Source organism: Pongo abelii, chromosome 19, assembly GCF_028885655.2.
Source record: "Pongo abelii isolate AG06213 chromosome 19, NHGRI_mPonAbe1-v2.0_pri, whole genome shotgun sequence".
Classification (NCBI taxonomy): Eukaryota; Metazoa; Chordata; class Mammalia; order Primates; family Hominidae; genus Pongo; species Pongo abelii.
Window position 1 is genome coordinate 91,913,876 of NC_072004.2, and position 14,723 is coordinate 91,928,598.

At 58.8% G+C, this 14,723-nt stretch overlaps 1 protein-coding gene across 8 annotated transcripts in view; it reads right to left on the bottom strand.

Moving 5' to 3' along the window:
* RHBDF2 (rhomboid 5 homolog 2) overlaps positions 1–12,846 on the bottom strand; it is a 31,670-nt gene extending 18,824 nt beyond the window's left edge. Inside the window, exon 1 of one of the 8 annotated variants that reach the window (XM_024235491.3) lies at positions 12,701–12,846. The gene's annotated coding sequence lies outside the window, so the exon portion shown is untranslated. Of the gene's footprint in view, positions 1–9,234; positions 9,830–9,859; positions 12,188–12,223 lie in introns of those variants that run through there. The other 7 variants (XM_054535759.2, XM_063718989.1, XM_054535755.2 and 4 more) reach the window with 7 other exon arrangements.
* Positions 12,847–14,723: the final 1,877 nt, after the last annotated feature.

The following is a 14,723-nucleotide window of genomic DNA, read 5'->3' on the forward strand; positions in this document are numbered from 1 at the left end:
AAACAAAACAAAAGAACGAACCCCACATATTTAACATTCAAAGTCCAGGAATTACTAGCTGCCTTCTGATACTTAAGGCAAAGTTCAAACGATCTGGAAGTGTTTTGTTGCTTTGATCGGTAATTTATTGAACTTAAAAGCCACACAACATAAAATCAACCATTTTAAAGCACGAAACCTAGGGGCATTCCTGTTTTTTTGTTTTGTTTTGTTTTTTGAGATGGAGTCTTGCTCTGTCGCCCAGGCTGGAGTGCAGTGGCGCGATCTCAGCTCACTTCAAGCACCGCCTCCCGGGTTCACGCCATTCTCCTGCCTCAGCCTCCAGAGGAGCTGGGACTACAGGCGCCCGCCACCACGCCCGGCTAATTTTTTGTATTTTTAGTAGAGATGGGGTTTCACCATGTTAGCCAGGACGGTCTCGATCCCCTGACCTCGTGATCTGCCTGCCTCGGCCTCCCAAAGTGCTGGGATTACAGGTGTGAGCCACCGCGCCCAGCCGCCTGTTTAAGAAGTCCTGCCCAGGCCCTCCTTTGAGGGGAACCCCAAGATGCTGGAAGCCCTCCCGAGGCCAGGCAGGATTAAGTCCTTAACTGTGCCGGGCCTTGTTTGGCCCTTTACACACATTACCCTTCAAAACACCTTCCAGGGTGACGTTAGCGTCTCTTCCATTCTGTAGATGGTGAACGGTGGCTCAGAGGGGTTCAGTAACTTGCCCAAGCTCACATAGCCAGGAAAGGGTGTAGCTAGGACGCCCGATGTCTGGCTCCAGGGCCTGGGGGCTCCTAGGGGACGGGCTCCCTCTTGCCCTAAGACTGGGGCTAGAAGACCCCCTTCTCAGGGAGCCAGAGAGGGAACATGGTCCAGCATTCCAGCGCTTTCCAAACCAAGCTCCTCAGAGGCCTGGGGGTCCCCAGAGGTGCCTAAGGGGCTGCTATGGGGCAAACCAGAGGCTGGGGAGTAGCCCACGCTCCCCATTGATTCCACTGAGCAATGTTCCTTGACCCCCTGCATATTTGGGACATTTGGGGAGCAGAATGCTGGGTGCAGAGGAGAAATCTTGAGGCGGAGCTAGGATGTCTCCCGCTTCTTTAAGGCTAGTCCAGCAGCGCTGGCTTTACCTCCTTCCATCCCGAAGTGCTGGGGAGTCCTGACCCCACCCCCCAGGGCAGACTGCCAGGCCGAGTATGACGAGGTCCTCAGAGATCAACCCACTGGGCTGGGTTGGTGCCAAGGAGCCCTGGCAGCCACACTGGGACCCCACTCGGTTGAAGCTGTGGCTAGGTCCCCTCGTCCTGAGCCTGCTCTGGGGACAGCTCCAAGACAACAGCCTCACCTGGGACCTCTGCAAGAAAAGTTCATAGCTTGGCCTCCTTTGGGACCAGGGTACACCAAGAGGGCATGGGGAGGGCACTGCCCTGGGGAACTGGCACTGGGGGATGGGAGGCAAGCAGCGGAAGCAGCCGGTTGCAAGGGTGGGGCCTCCAGACTCCAGCTCAGTTAAGGTCGCCAAGCAGGTAGGATCTTCCTGGAACCCAGATCTGATCACACCTCCCTGGAGGTCCCTTCAGGCCTGCCCTCCTTGCCACACCCTCACCAGACAAACCACATCCCTGTGCCATCCCCAAGCTCTCACTTCGTCTCATGTGAAGCGCTGCGCCTGGCACATCAGGCTCCACCTTGCCTGCCTGGCCAAGCCCTACTAGGAAAGTAAAATGTCACCTCCAGAGAGAATCAACCATTTTACTGCCTGCTCTCTCCAGCATTTCGTGGATTTACCTACGTGTAGGAGTCTCCTACCCAACCCCAGGCAGCCCAGGATCCTGCACCCAGTGAGCCCTCATCAACGGCTAACTGAATGGGAAGCTAGTGAGAGGGTGGGGCTGGGGGTGGTGTCAGTCCATGTCAGCCCTGGACAGAAGTGGTCTCCCCCATCCTGCAGCTGGTCCAGGAAGCAGCCCCCTTTGGAGGGCTCCACTGAGAGCTCCTGCCCTGCTGGCTCCGCGCCCACGGCAGGGCCAGGATGGAGGATGCTGCATGCTGTGCCAGGATGAGTGTCCAGTGGACCTCCCCACTGGACTCCCCACCTAGCTCCCTAGCCTACCACAGGCACCACTTTTGGTTCTAGGGTTCTGCCCAGCCAGCCTCCCTGTCTCAAGGCCAGGCCATCCCAGCTGAGACTCCTGCCCAGGATCCGCTGCATGGCTGGCATCTGTGCCAACCTCCTGATGAGAGAGGCTCCCAAAACCCAACACTGAGGGAGAGGAGAGCCTGGTCAGCCCCAGGGCAATCAGTAGGGCGGGGGGAGGGTCCTGAAGAGAGGTGGCCTGACACCAGACAGCAGAGACAGGGCCAGGGCGGGTGGGCATGTCTTCCTGGGCAGGAGCCTGGCATCGAGAGTGCCGCCTGAACCACAGAGCACAAGAGGCCTGGGCAGCGGCCTGAGAGCAGCTCCATCCTCTGGCCTCAGTTCCCTTCTCTGAGGGAATGGGACAAGGTTACGGCCCAGCTTTGACACCCATGAAGCCTAAACATGGATTATGAAAACATGACTTTGCACCAGCCACTTTCCACCATTGAGATCAACTGCCTCCAACTCGTGCAGAAGTTGGGGTGGGGGTGCAAAAGCCCAGCCCCTTCCTTGGGACTTAGCAGGGAAAGGAGTGGGGACTGTCAGACCTACTCTGGCCTTCAGCATGGCTCAAGTCCAGATGGCAGGAACCAGACAGAAAAAAGTGCTGGAGAGCTGGAGCTGCCCCACCCAGCACTTATCTCCGAGCCCTAGAAATGCTTGCTCACTGCAGGGGAAATGGTGACATCCTGGGACCAGGCTTCCTCCTGGCCCGCAGTCACATCCGCCGCTCTAAGACCCCCAGGCCCGCCTCCACACCCAGCCCACAGGCGAAACACTGCCACCTGCCCAGCCAGATCCTTGCCTCACTGTGGCCAACCCCAGAGAAGGGCCTTCCGCCCCAGCCCAGCTGGGAGATGCCAAAGGGACCTGGGGAGAGAGACTGGGGCTTAGGGTGGAACAGACTCTATTTCCTCCTCCTTTAGGGTGGGGTGGGGGAAATCCTGAGAAAAAGTGAAGTGCAGAGTTCAGATCACCCCCAGGTCCCATGGGTTGAGGCCTCTGCACCCTCCCCTGCCCAGGCTCAGGGCCTCCCCCACTGCAGATAGCTTTGGAGATAGCATAACCCAGCTAGCAGCAGCGGACCTCAGACACATCCAACGAATCGCAGACTCAGACACCATTTACCACTGCTGCCCAGAGAATCTGGTTTCCCCACAAAGGGTGGGGCCGGGCACTCCCAACCAAGCCTGTCCTGCACAGCTGGGTAAGCAAGGCCACCCCCAGGGAGGTCCCCAACAGAGCTCTACCAGCCAGCCCAGGCAGGCTACAAGGGTCCCCCCACCATTCGGATTGTACAAGCCACACTCCTCCACGCGGGCCCAGCCTACTGCCCCTCCCAACTCCCCCAGATGCAGTTCCCTCTCTCTCTCCACCTGGTGCCACCAGTCTCCCTGCACTCCCCACCCCCAGTGGGTTTCTAGAGGCTCCGAGTCTTGCTAATGAAGGGTGCAGTCCCCACAAGCCCTGGGCTCTATGGGCTTTATGGGGCAGGGCAGGGAGAGCGTGGCAGGTGCAGCCCAGAAGGAAACAGGCAGAGGTTTGATGCAAGGGCTGAGCCTTCGAGGGGCCAGAAATGGGGACAGAGGGGTGGGACAGGCCCTTGGATAAGAAGTAAGCAGCCCCCTCCCCTCCAGACAGGAAAGAGGGAGACCATTATTAGCCACTGGATATGACCAGGAAGTTTAGGGGGCTCAAGCCACCTGAAGAGAGGATGTGGGGAAAGCACCCCCTGGACCGGAAGCTGCTTCCAGCCTGGCTCCGGAGCCGCGGGTGGCCGAGGCGAGTCACCTGGTGTCCCTGGGAGTGGGCAGCGGGGGGAGGCTTGGGGCCACGTCTTCCCGGCTGAATCACAGGATGCCAGGGTGAGGCCTGGGGACGAGGAAACTGCTTCTCTCCCCAGCTTCCCTGCCACAGAAACTGAAACTCATTTTCCCTGCCTGTGGGCCTGCTGGGAACCAGGGCATTTTTAGAAAGCTGCAAAGAGGAAGCTGGGCCTCACCCACTGTGCAATCCCCAGCAAAACCCGTGGTTCTCCTGACCCCGGGGTTTCTCCAGCCCCAGAGGCCTGGAAGGACAGCTCACGGCACAGCTGTCCTCACACCTCCCCATACATCCCCAAGCTGGGCCTCACGTAGCCAGTGACACTGCCCTGCACACTTCCTTGCCCGGGCAAGGGGTAGAAGGGACAAGAATAAAGGGCAGGAAAGTGGCAAGAAGGCTGGCCGGGGGCCTGGGGGCAGGATTTGGGGAGAGTCATGAAAGGCAAAACAGGAGGGCAGTGGTGGCATGAGCTGCGGCGTGAGCTCCACCGGCAGAGTTAGCAGAGGGGAGAGGGGGCTGGGGACTCTGAGGGTGGGACACCCAGCTGTCTGTCTCCAGGAGCCAAACAGGAGCCGCTCTCCCTCCCTCTCAGCACCACCTCCCCAGAGGCCGAGCTGGTGGCAAGTGGGCGCAGACACGATCTCAACCCACAGCGGTACACGCTGCAGCCCACAGCCGCTGATAGAGAGAAACAAAACGGCCTGTGGGTTCACACACCTCCCCAGACATCCCACGAACAGCGGGTCCTGGCCCAGAGAGCTGTTTCTTTCTCCTCCTCGCCCCTCCAGGGCTTGCCTCAAACTCAGTTCAGAAGATCAAGAACCCCCAGGGGCAGGTTCAGGGGCTTGACCATCCCCTGACTTCTCTGGGCTTTTTCCTATCAGGCCCCAGGCTCTCGGCTCCCCTTAACCCGGTTAGAGTGGCTGGGGCGTCATAAGCCAACCACAGACACGGGAAGCGGGCGCTGCGCTCCAGGGAGCCGCCAAGATCAGGGTGTGAAGTGTGAACCTGCGTGTGTGTGTTGCGGGGGGCTGGGGGGTGACATGTCATGTTCTTAGGGTGGTGCAGCCCCTGACACCCCCTCTGCACCAACCATCTGGGCTTTCTCAGGACCAGTTGCCAGCAGGGATGGGAGAGATACAAATGCCCCCTCCTCTGCTGGGGTTCCTGGTCCAGGAAGCAGGCTGAGCTGGGAGTGCTGGAGTCCTGCATCCCCGAAGCCCAAGGTGCAGCAGCTGCTGGCAAGATACAGGGATGGGCATCAAAGGAGGTGGCAGTGCAGCCAGGCCTCTTGAGCTGGACACAGCGCTGGGCCCCACCCACCACGTGCCCTCCCCTGGAAATTTCTGGATTTCAAAAGCTGCTGGTGGAGGCTGGGCACAGTGGCTCACACCTGTAATCCCAGCACTTTGGGAGGCTGAGGTGGGTGGATCACCTGAGGTCAGGAGTTCCAGACTAGCCTGGCCGACATGGTGAAACCCCATCTCTACTAAAAATACAAAAATTAGCCAGGCGTGGTGGCGGGTGCCTGTAATCCCATCTACTCAGGAGGCTGAGGCAGGAGAATCGCTTGAACCTGGGAGGCAGAGGTTGAAGTCAGCCGAGATCACGCCACTGCACTCCAGCCTGGGTGACAAAGCAAGACTCCATCTCAAAAAACACACAAACAAAACAAAACAAAGCTGCTGGTGGAGGCAGGCAAGTGGCAGCAGCTGGGCAGGGATGCAAGTGGCAGCCGCTGGGCAGGGATGCAGGTGCCTTCCACATCCTAGGCAAGAGGCAGCAGCTCCCGAGCCTGGGGCTGGACTGCAGGCTTTGGGGCAATGAGGGGAAGGGGGCACGCACAGCAGCCACACCCCAGTTCTCCTGCTCCCTCAGCATCATTGTGAGGAGTCAGAAGTGGCCCCGGGGGCCCAAAAGGCCCTGTCCATTTGGGGTCAGACACCAGGACACTGGAGGGTTTCTGGGGTGGGGTGTGCACCACACGATGCCACAGCAACACAGGCTCGGTGGGAACTGCCCTTTGCTGCAAACGTTCATGAAAGTCTGCCTCTCTGCGTCCTGGCAGCCGGGTTTTCAAGGGTCCTTGGAAGCAGTGGCGGTCCAGCACAAGCCCAGCGGTTGGGGCAGGATGAGATGCAGCCTGGGGTCTGTGTGAGAGGTCTGTTTCACTCCTGCTGGAGGCTCCTTGACACTAAGGTGTGACCAGGCCATTTCCATTTGTGACTGTCCCATGTACACAGATGGCTCTGTCCTGTGCTTACAAAGTAGGAGCCCACCCGATTTCCACCTGCCTCCAGACAGTGAAAATCTGGCCCGATGGCAGAAGACAGGGTTATAGGCCCATCTCTAACTGCTGTGCGATCTTGGGCAAGCCACTTAACATCTCTGAGCCTCAGTTTGTGTATGCATAAGATGCTAGTATCCTCCCAGGGTCTAAGATCTATGTGACTTTGTCACCATGAACGAGGGCTCACTCCAGGAACAGCTCAGCTGAGGTACAAGGTCTCACCTATTGTACAGAGAGGTAAGCACCTTGCCCAGTGTCACGCAGCCAGAAATAGGCCTGGACTGGCTGGGTGTGAGCATGCAGAGCCCAGGGAGCTGACGGCGTCCCTGGGCCCTCACCTTGACACACTCAGAGCGCTTCTGGAGGCCCAGTTCTGCCTCTGGCTGCATGGAGCCCCTCGGCAGGGAGGGAAAATGCCAGGCAGACACTTCTGAGCTTGTAAACAGTCATTAAGGAACTAATAAACCTGATTTCCCAGAACTTTGCCCTGGGGCTCCCTGCTTCCCAGGGAAGAGGCTGGCCCTAGCCCCAGTGGCTGCCAGGGTTTCAGGACACTTGGACACCAGCCCACCAGGTTGCTCGTCCCAAGCAGGCCTGCAAAGCCACCTGCTCATGGCCCGCACCTTGCTTTGGGGCAGCGTGGAGCTCTCTTGCTGAGGAATGAGGAGGGATAAGGGGCCAGAGATAGGACTCAAACCTGACTGGGCCACCTACCTGCTGGGAGACTTTGGGCAAGTGGGTGCTGCAGAGCCTGCCTCCTCTGCTGTGAGATGGGGTGACGCCCCACCACGGACGGAGCCAGGGAAGATGACAGCAGATATGAATGTACAGTGCCTGGCACACACCCAACGCCCAGTTGGAAGTTTCTTTTATTCCTGGCTGAGCTCTGCCACCATCGCTCACTTAGTCTCTATCTAAGCCATGAGCCCCATAGGGGACAGATCTCTATTCGACAGGTGGGGAAACTGAGGCTCAGAGAGATGAAGTCACCTGTCCAAGGTCCCACAGTTAGGGAGTGGTGGGGCTACAACCCCAGCCAGGGTCCCGCGCTCTTAACCTCCACACTCTGCAGCCTCCTGCCACCCTGGAACTGGTGAGGGGCAGGGGAAAAAGAACGGGTGAGGACTCTGAGTGTTTGGGGTGCTGGAGTGAGTCCCGCGTGCAAAGGCCTTTGATTCATGAAGAAGGGACAGCACCTAACTGCCTGGGCAGCACTGCTCGGCTTGCAAAGGATTTTTACAAACATGATCTCATTTAGTTGAGGCTGAGGGTGGGAGGCGGCTGTCATCATCCTCACAGGCTGGCAAGGTCAAAGGGGCTTAGGCCAGGGTTCAAAGTCCTGTTCCCACTCCAAACCCCACAGCAGATCCTCAACCCTCCTCTTCCAGATCTTTTTTTTCTTTTTTTTTTTGAGACAGAGTCTCGCTCTGCTGCCCAGGCTGGAGTGCAGTGGTGTGATCTCGGCTCACTGCAAGCTCCGCCTTCTGGGTTCAAGCGATTCTCCTGCCTCAGCCTCCAGAGTAGCTGGGACTACAGGTGCATGACACCACACCTGGCTAATTTTTTTGTATTTTTAGTAGAGACGGGGTTTCATTGTGTTAGCCAGAACGGTCCTGATCTCCTGACCTTGTGACCACCTGCTTCAGCCTCCCAAAGTGCTGGGATTACAGGCGTGAGCCACCGCGCCCGGCCCCAGATCTTCTTATGGCTACATGGAGCTGACAACCTGGGGAGACCCACGGGGAGAGGGAAAAGGGTTTCTTGCCAGAGACTGGGGCAGGAAGCCATCCCTGCACCACCTGCTGGCACAGGGTTGGGGGCCACACGGGGGAGGCAGAGGAGAAAACCAAGACTTGAGGCAGCTTTACCCTGCTCCCAGCCCCAGGAACCTACACCAGGGAAAGCACAGCTGAGGGGCACCAACTCCATGACCTACCCCCCACCCCACCGTCAGTGACACACACATACTGGCAGTTCAGGAAAACCCCTGGGCAGAGGTCAGCAGTTCATGCCCAGATGGAAACCCACCCTCACTTCCCTTGGCCACCAAGGCACTGAGGTCCCCCTACCCCAGACACAGCCACTCCTACAGAATAACAATAACAACAGTGCCACTGCTCCATATGCGTGTTCCCGTTTAGTCCTTGACAGCCAACGAGGCAGGGCCTCGGCCATCTCCCAAGTCTGTGCCATGGGCGGCAGCCACGCCCCTACCTGAAGCCACGCTAACACCATTATCACAATGGCTCCCCTCACTGCTCCTGCCATGGCCGGGCACTGCACTGAAGGCTGCACACCTTCCCCGGGCACTGCACTGAAGGCTGCACACCTTCCCCGGGCACTGCACTGAAGGCTGCACACCTTCCCCGGGCACTGCACTGAAGGCTGCACACCTTCCCCGGGCACTGCACTGAAGGCTGCACACCTTCCCCGGGCACTGCACTGAAGGCTGCACACCTTCCCCGGGCACTGCACTGAAGGCTGCACACCTTCCCCGGGCACTGCACTGAAGGCTGCACACCTTCCCCGGGCACTGCACTGAAGGCTGCACACCTTCCCCGGGCACTGCACTGAAGGCTGCACACCTTCCCCGGGCACTGCACTGAAGGCTGCACACCTTCCCCGGGCACTGCACTGAAGGCTGCACACCTTCCCCGGGCACTGCACTGAAGGCTGCACACCTTCCCCGGGCACTGCACTGAAGGCTGCACACCTTCCCCGGGCACTGCACTGAAGGCTGCACACCTTCACCACGGGAGTCCTCGCCTCACACAACCCTCCAGGTAGATTACTATTAGTGACCCCACTGTGCAGCTGGGGAAACTGAGGCACAGACTAGTTATGTGAACTCATCCTACTGAGCACACACATGGACGACTGTGCCCGGCAGCCCCTGGACCTTGGCCCAGCTCCTGAAGTTCGGAATCCTCCTCCATCCTTTTCTGCTGGTCACAAGGTTCCCCTCACACCCCAAACAGTGTCTCTGGCCCACCTCCTGCGCTGCCCACTTGGCTGAAACCACTTTCCCGGAGGAGCCGCGCACTGGGGCTGGAACTGCCTTCCAGTAGCTTTTGGACCACAAACAACTCCCAGCTGGGCGCCTGGATACATTTGCGGAAGGAGGGGCCGTGGACACGGTGGCGCTTTGTACTTCCCCGAAGATGTGTTTTTCTTTACACCCATCCAGGTCTCCTGGGAGGCAAAACGACGTTCCGGGCAGGCTTGGTTTCCCTGTGAAGCCGCCGGTGCCCTGAGAGCTGTCCCTGCCTAGCCACCACCACCGCCGAGGTCAGCCTGTACTTGGGCAAGCGCAGACGTCCCCGCCACTCCTCCCCCAGCCTGGCTCAGCTGGATAGGAAACTGGGAGCCGCTTCCGACAGCCAGCGCAGCCGGTGCAGATGCCTGAGCTCACTCTGGAAACCCCCTGGGGCAGACGGGGCAGACAGGGCAGCGCCGAGGCGTGCTCCAGAGTGCGAGGCACAGAGATCTGAGGAGAGTGTGGAGGGGGAGAGGCAGCCAGGAGGGCACACGTCTTCCCTGTGCTGTGCCAGCGGCAGGCGGGGGCCAGGCCCAAAGGGAAGCACCAGGCAGCTGAGCCATGCCACTCGGACACTCACGGGCAGGCGTGCAAGGCTCCTTGACTTCTGCTGTCATCTGTCACCTTGTCTGGGGCAGAGTTTACGCAGCAAGGAGGACGGAGAGGCCACCACAGTATCCAGAGAATCCACGGGAAAAACAGCACCACTGACCCCAGAGCACGACTCGGGCCTCAAGTGCGTCACCCAAAGCATTTGTAGTGTGATTTATTCCTCCTCTTATAGGAACAAAAGTCCCCCTCCTGGGCTGGAAAGAAAGAGAGTGAGTGTCTGTGTGTGTGTGTGTGTGTGTCTGTGTGAGTCTGTGTGTGTCTTGTGTGTTTGTGTGTATCTGTGTCTGTGTATCTGTGTCTGTGTGTGTGTGTCTGTGTGTGCGTGTGTGTCTGTGTGTGTGTGTGTGGTTACACCAGGTATAGACAGGTAGGAGTCACTGAGGGTTTGTTTGTGGGGCTCTTGGGCGGGGCCTGAGGGTGGGCAACTGGGTTCACACCCGAGCTTCACTGCCGACTTCCTGAACAACGTTGTACAAGCCTGGGTGCTCGGCCCTGTCCCTTGAGAAGCTCACAGCAATGGAGGCCACTTTTGTTTTTTGTGCAAATGAAAAGGTGGGAGTTTCACTTCGGCCTTTTACAGTCAAGAGACCAAAAAAACAAAAACAAAAACAAAACAAAACAAAAAAAACAAAACCCACCAACACCAACAAAAAGAACCCAAGCTCGAAACCTCCACCAGGGTTCCCAGGCAAGAAGGCTGGGTCCAGAAGTGAACAGGATAGGTATAATGGCTACTGCAAGAAAATGGGGAGGGAGGGCAGCAAGGCGGCCCCAACTCCTGGGCACGGACGTGGCTGCTTCATCCGATCTTCTCCCACCGTGCCAGCCACCCCTCCTTGTTGCCAGAAAACTGGAAGTACATTCCTCCAGCCCAATACAAACAACTCTGAGTCATCCCTACTGGGGGGCCACCTGGCCTGTGCTTTGATGTCTCCCATCTCTCACCTCTGCTCAGCTAACACCATGGGCAGGGGTGCCCCCACCCCATCAGCAGCTGGGCCCACTCCAGGGCTCGTCAGCTAACCCAGGGTGCCCTCTTTATTGCAGGAGAAAAGCAGCCTGGGGAGACCCCAGGAATTAGGAGCCCTGATACTCCTTGGATGTCACTTTCAAAAGGTGTACATAATTGGAGGAGTTAGGTGTGAGTTCAGAAGGGAAAATTCCAGCAGGTCACATGGTATCAGGCAACCATGCCAGCCTCAGCAGTCCAGCTTTGGGAAAATCTATGGGAAGAGAGCTCACCCTCTGCCCGCCCCCCCACCCAGGGATATTTAAGCTCAAGGGCTGCCTCGGCCCAGCCTTCCTGGGAGACTGCCCTGGGGTTAAGCATTCCAGGCCTAGGCTGCGAGGGGGTCCTCTGTTCTTGACCTCTCCCCCACAGCACCCAGACCAGCTTCCTGCAGGGCCAGTGGAGATTGGGAAAGGCGGTGGCTCACGGCACCAAAGGAGGACTCTTGCGAGAAGAATAAGTGCCCTCACACTGCCTTACCCCTTATCTCATTCAGGTTTATTCCAAGTTCCTCCCCTAACCACTCGGGAAAACTGAGGTAGTTTCCCCAGTGAGGGAGCATCATTGAGAAGGAACCTGATGAACCAGCTGCTGCGCAGGGTTTCTCAGCCTCAGCACAGCCCAACACCTTGGGCTGGATAATTCCTCCTTATGCGGGCTGTCCTGTGCCCTGAAGATGTCTGGTAGCGTCCCAGGCCTCTACCCACTACCCGCCAGTAACAACAACACTCACTTCCCCTCCCAAGTGTGGGACACCCAAAATGACTCCAACATTGCCAAATATCCCATGGCAGGCAAAGTCGCCCCTGGTTGAGAACCACAGCTCTAAAACATGCCTCCCTTTCCACTCCCTGCCCTACGGACAGTGAGGGTCGAATAAGACAGATGCTGGTCTCATTATTTTACCAGCAAATGGCACACACAGGAGGCCTGATGCCAGCCGCCCAGGCGACAGCAGCTCTCCCCAAGTGGGGTCAGCTCCCCCCCGCCTTCTGCTCCTCAGACACACCCGCTGCCACCCTCTCAGTAGCTCCAACCCTAGAGCCCCCTCCGTTAATCTTTCATGGAATGGGGCAGGGCCAAAACCTAGGCTTCCTTTGCGCCCTGGCGTGGGAGTGGGGCGGGGTCTGTACCCTAGGGAACTTATCCGTCTCTATCCCAATGCCCTGGGGGAACATCCGAGGGGCCAAATAGGTAAAAGGCGAGCCCAGGGCCAACCTTCCCCAGCCCCTCCATCCAGAAGTCAGCACTCCTGGGTCCAATTTCTGAGCTCTGGTCCAGCCCTGCTGTGTGAGTCCGGCTCCCTCATCCCCACCCCCGCACCTGTTTCCACCTTGGCTGGCTCAATCAACAAACTTCGGCCCCGGTCCGCCCGGTGCTCACCCGGGAGAAAGTGGAGGGGAGAGAAGGCTCTGAACTGCAGGCACTTCTGGGACGCAGGCGGGACTGCCCTGCGCAGTCTCCTCTCTTCCTCCGGAGGTTTAAACCTCTGCCCAATCGTCTTGCCCCTACATCTGGCGCCCCGTCGCCCAGGGACCCCTTAGGCGTCCTGTCCGAGCCGAGCCCCAGGGGCCAGCAGACCGGGTCCAGCGGCCCCGCCGGCGCCGTCCGAGCCAGCCCGGGCCTCCAGCCGAGCCCACGTGGGACCCAGGCGCTCCGCAGGGCGGGCACCGGGCACTGGGCACCCTCCCTGGCCGCGCACCACCGCTCCAGGGCAGGCTCGGGCACAACCTCGGGACCCTTCCGGCGCCTGCGGCTGGGCGGCCGTGAGCCCTGCCCCGCTCGTCGCCCCGCGCTCACCTCCCTGCGGCCCCAAGTCCCCGGGACGCAGCTCCGTGCGGCGCCTGCGAGCGGCTGGGCGGTGGCTCCTCGGAGGCGGGGCGGCGGCGCTCCGCCTCTTCCCTACCTGCGCGCGGGCGGTCGGGGGCGGGGCCGGGCTCCGGGGGGCGGGGCCGGGCTCCGGGGGGCGGGGCCGGGCTCCGGGGGGCGGGGCCGGGCTCCGGGGGGCGGGGCCGGGCTCCGGGGGGCGGGGCCTGGAAGCAGCCTTTGCTCACTCTGCTTCCTGGGTTCCCGCCTCCGCCCTCCACCCAGCTGCGTCCCCGCCTGGGCAGAGCCCTGTTTTCGCCTGAGCTGGTCTCTTCAGGGCGCCGTCCTTTCCCTCTTGGCGTCCTCACTCCACCCCAGACCAAACACGTCATCTAGGTCTGGATTGCCGTCTTCAAGTCGCCCCTCCCCATCAAGAAAAAGCACCCAATCTCCCATTCCCCTCCTCCAGCGCCCTCATCCTCAGGCCAAGTGGGCCTGTTCCCTTGACGCTTTTAGTCTCTAGTCACACTATCCGGGAAGCTGGGCCTGAACACCTCCTCTCCCTCCTGGACCCTGAGGCCTCTCCCCTAGCTCTGCTGTGCCCTTGGGTTGGGAACAGGCACTCCATGGAGGTCCTATCTGCATTTGCCCTGCAGCTAAGGCCAACATTTTTGGCTCCTGCCACCCCCCTACACACCCCGTAGAAGCATTGACAGAACCCACCCAGCTCTGGCCCTTCCAGCTGCCATGCAGGCCAGAGCCAGACTGGAGATTGGGGATGCTGGCGACACCTGGCCCCTTGGCTTGGGTCTGTCTGCCCAGGTGGTTCCTTCTCTCTTCCCTGGACTCCAAGGGCCTGCCTCTTGGGACTAGACAAACAAAACTTTGGCCAGGGCAGCTAGGACCGAACTCCAAGGTCTGGATGCCCCGTTCTCAGCTCTAGCGCTTATCATCTCGCCCGTCCCGCTCCAGGAGGCCTGGCCAGGCCAGGAGGAGCAGAGTTTGAAGAGACTCAGGCTTAGAGGGGTGGGGGTGGGGGTGTCAGGGCCAAGGCAAAACCTCCGGCCCTTAGAGAGCTCCTGAGCCACTCTGCCCCCCAACCCAAGGACTCTGGTGTTTATTGCTGACCTGGGTGGAGGTGGGGAGCACCTGGCTGCTGGAGATTATCCTGAGAGATGCATCTCTCCTCCCCAGCTCTGGGGCCATGAGGAGGGCACACGCTGGAAGGAGGGGGGTGGGCCAAAGCTGGGGTGGGGGTTGCTCCTAGTAACAAATGTAAGGGACCATTTATTGTGCAACCAGCACATTCTGGGGTTATGTGCAGAGAGGAACAAAACCAGAGTCTGCCCACAAAGTGCCAGCATTCTACAGGGAGACGTTGGAACTCAATACTGTAACAGGGAGGGTGAAAGCAGCTAGCCATTCCAAAGTGCTTTAGTCTGTATAATTCGCAGTACAGGTCTATGAAGTGAGTACCATTATGATCATCCCCATTTTAGGGATGAGAAAACTGAGGCAGAGGGAGATGTGAGGGGAGCAGCTGGGGTTTAAACTCAGTCATGATCTGACTTTAGACTCTAACAAACGCTGCTGCAAATGCCCGAGCTGGGTCCTCTCTCCTGGAGCTCTATTGTAAGCTCTGCAGGAGTCCCCAGGAGGGGAGGGATTCATGGTGGTGCTTAAGCTGGTATCAGGGATTTGTCCCATGCAAACATGGTGTGCTGCCCGGCCACATAGGTGCAGGGATGCTGATTACAGCCTTGGCTGCAGCAACACGCACCTGTGAGGCCAGAAAGGGAAGAATGTTAAATAGGCCAGGGGTATAATTTGTGATAATGTCACACAGCTGTTAAAAGCGACGAGGCAGCTATCCATGTACTGATAAAGGAATTATCTCCAACTTATAGTAAGTTAAGAAAAAAAAAAAGCAAGCTGCATGTTTAGTATAATCCCATTTACCTAAATTTAAATAGAACAGACATATATATGTTGGTAGATCCACAAAAACTTTCTGGGA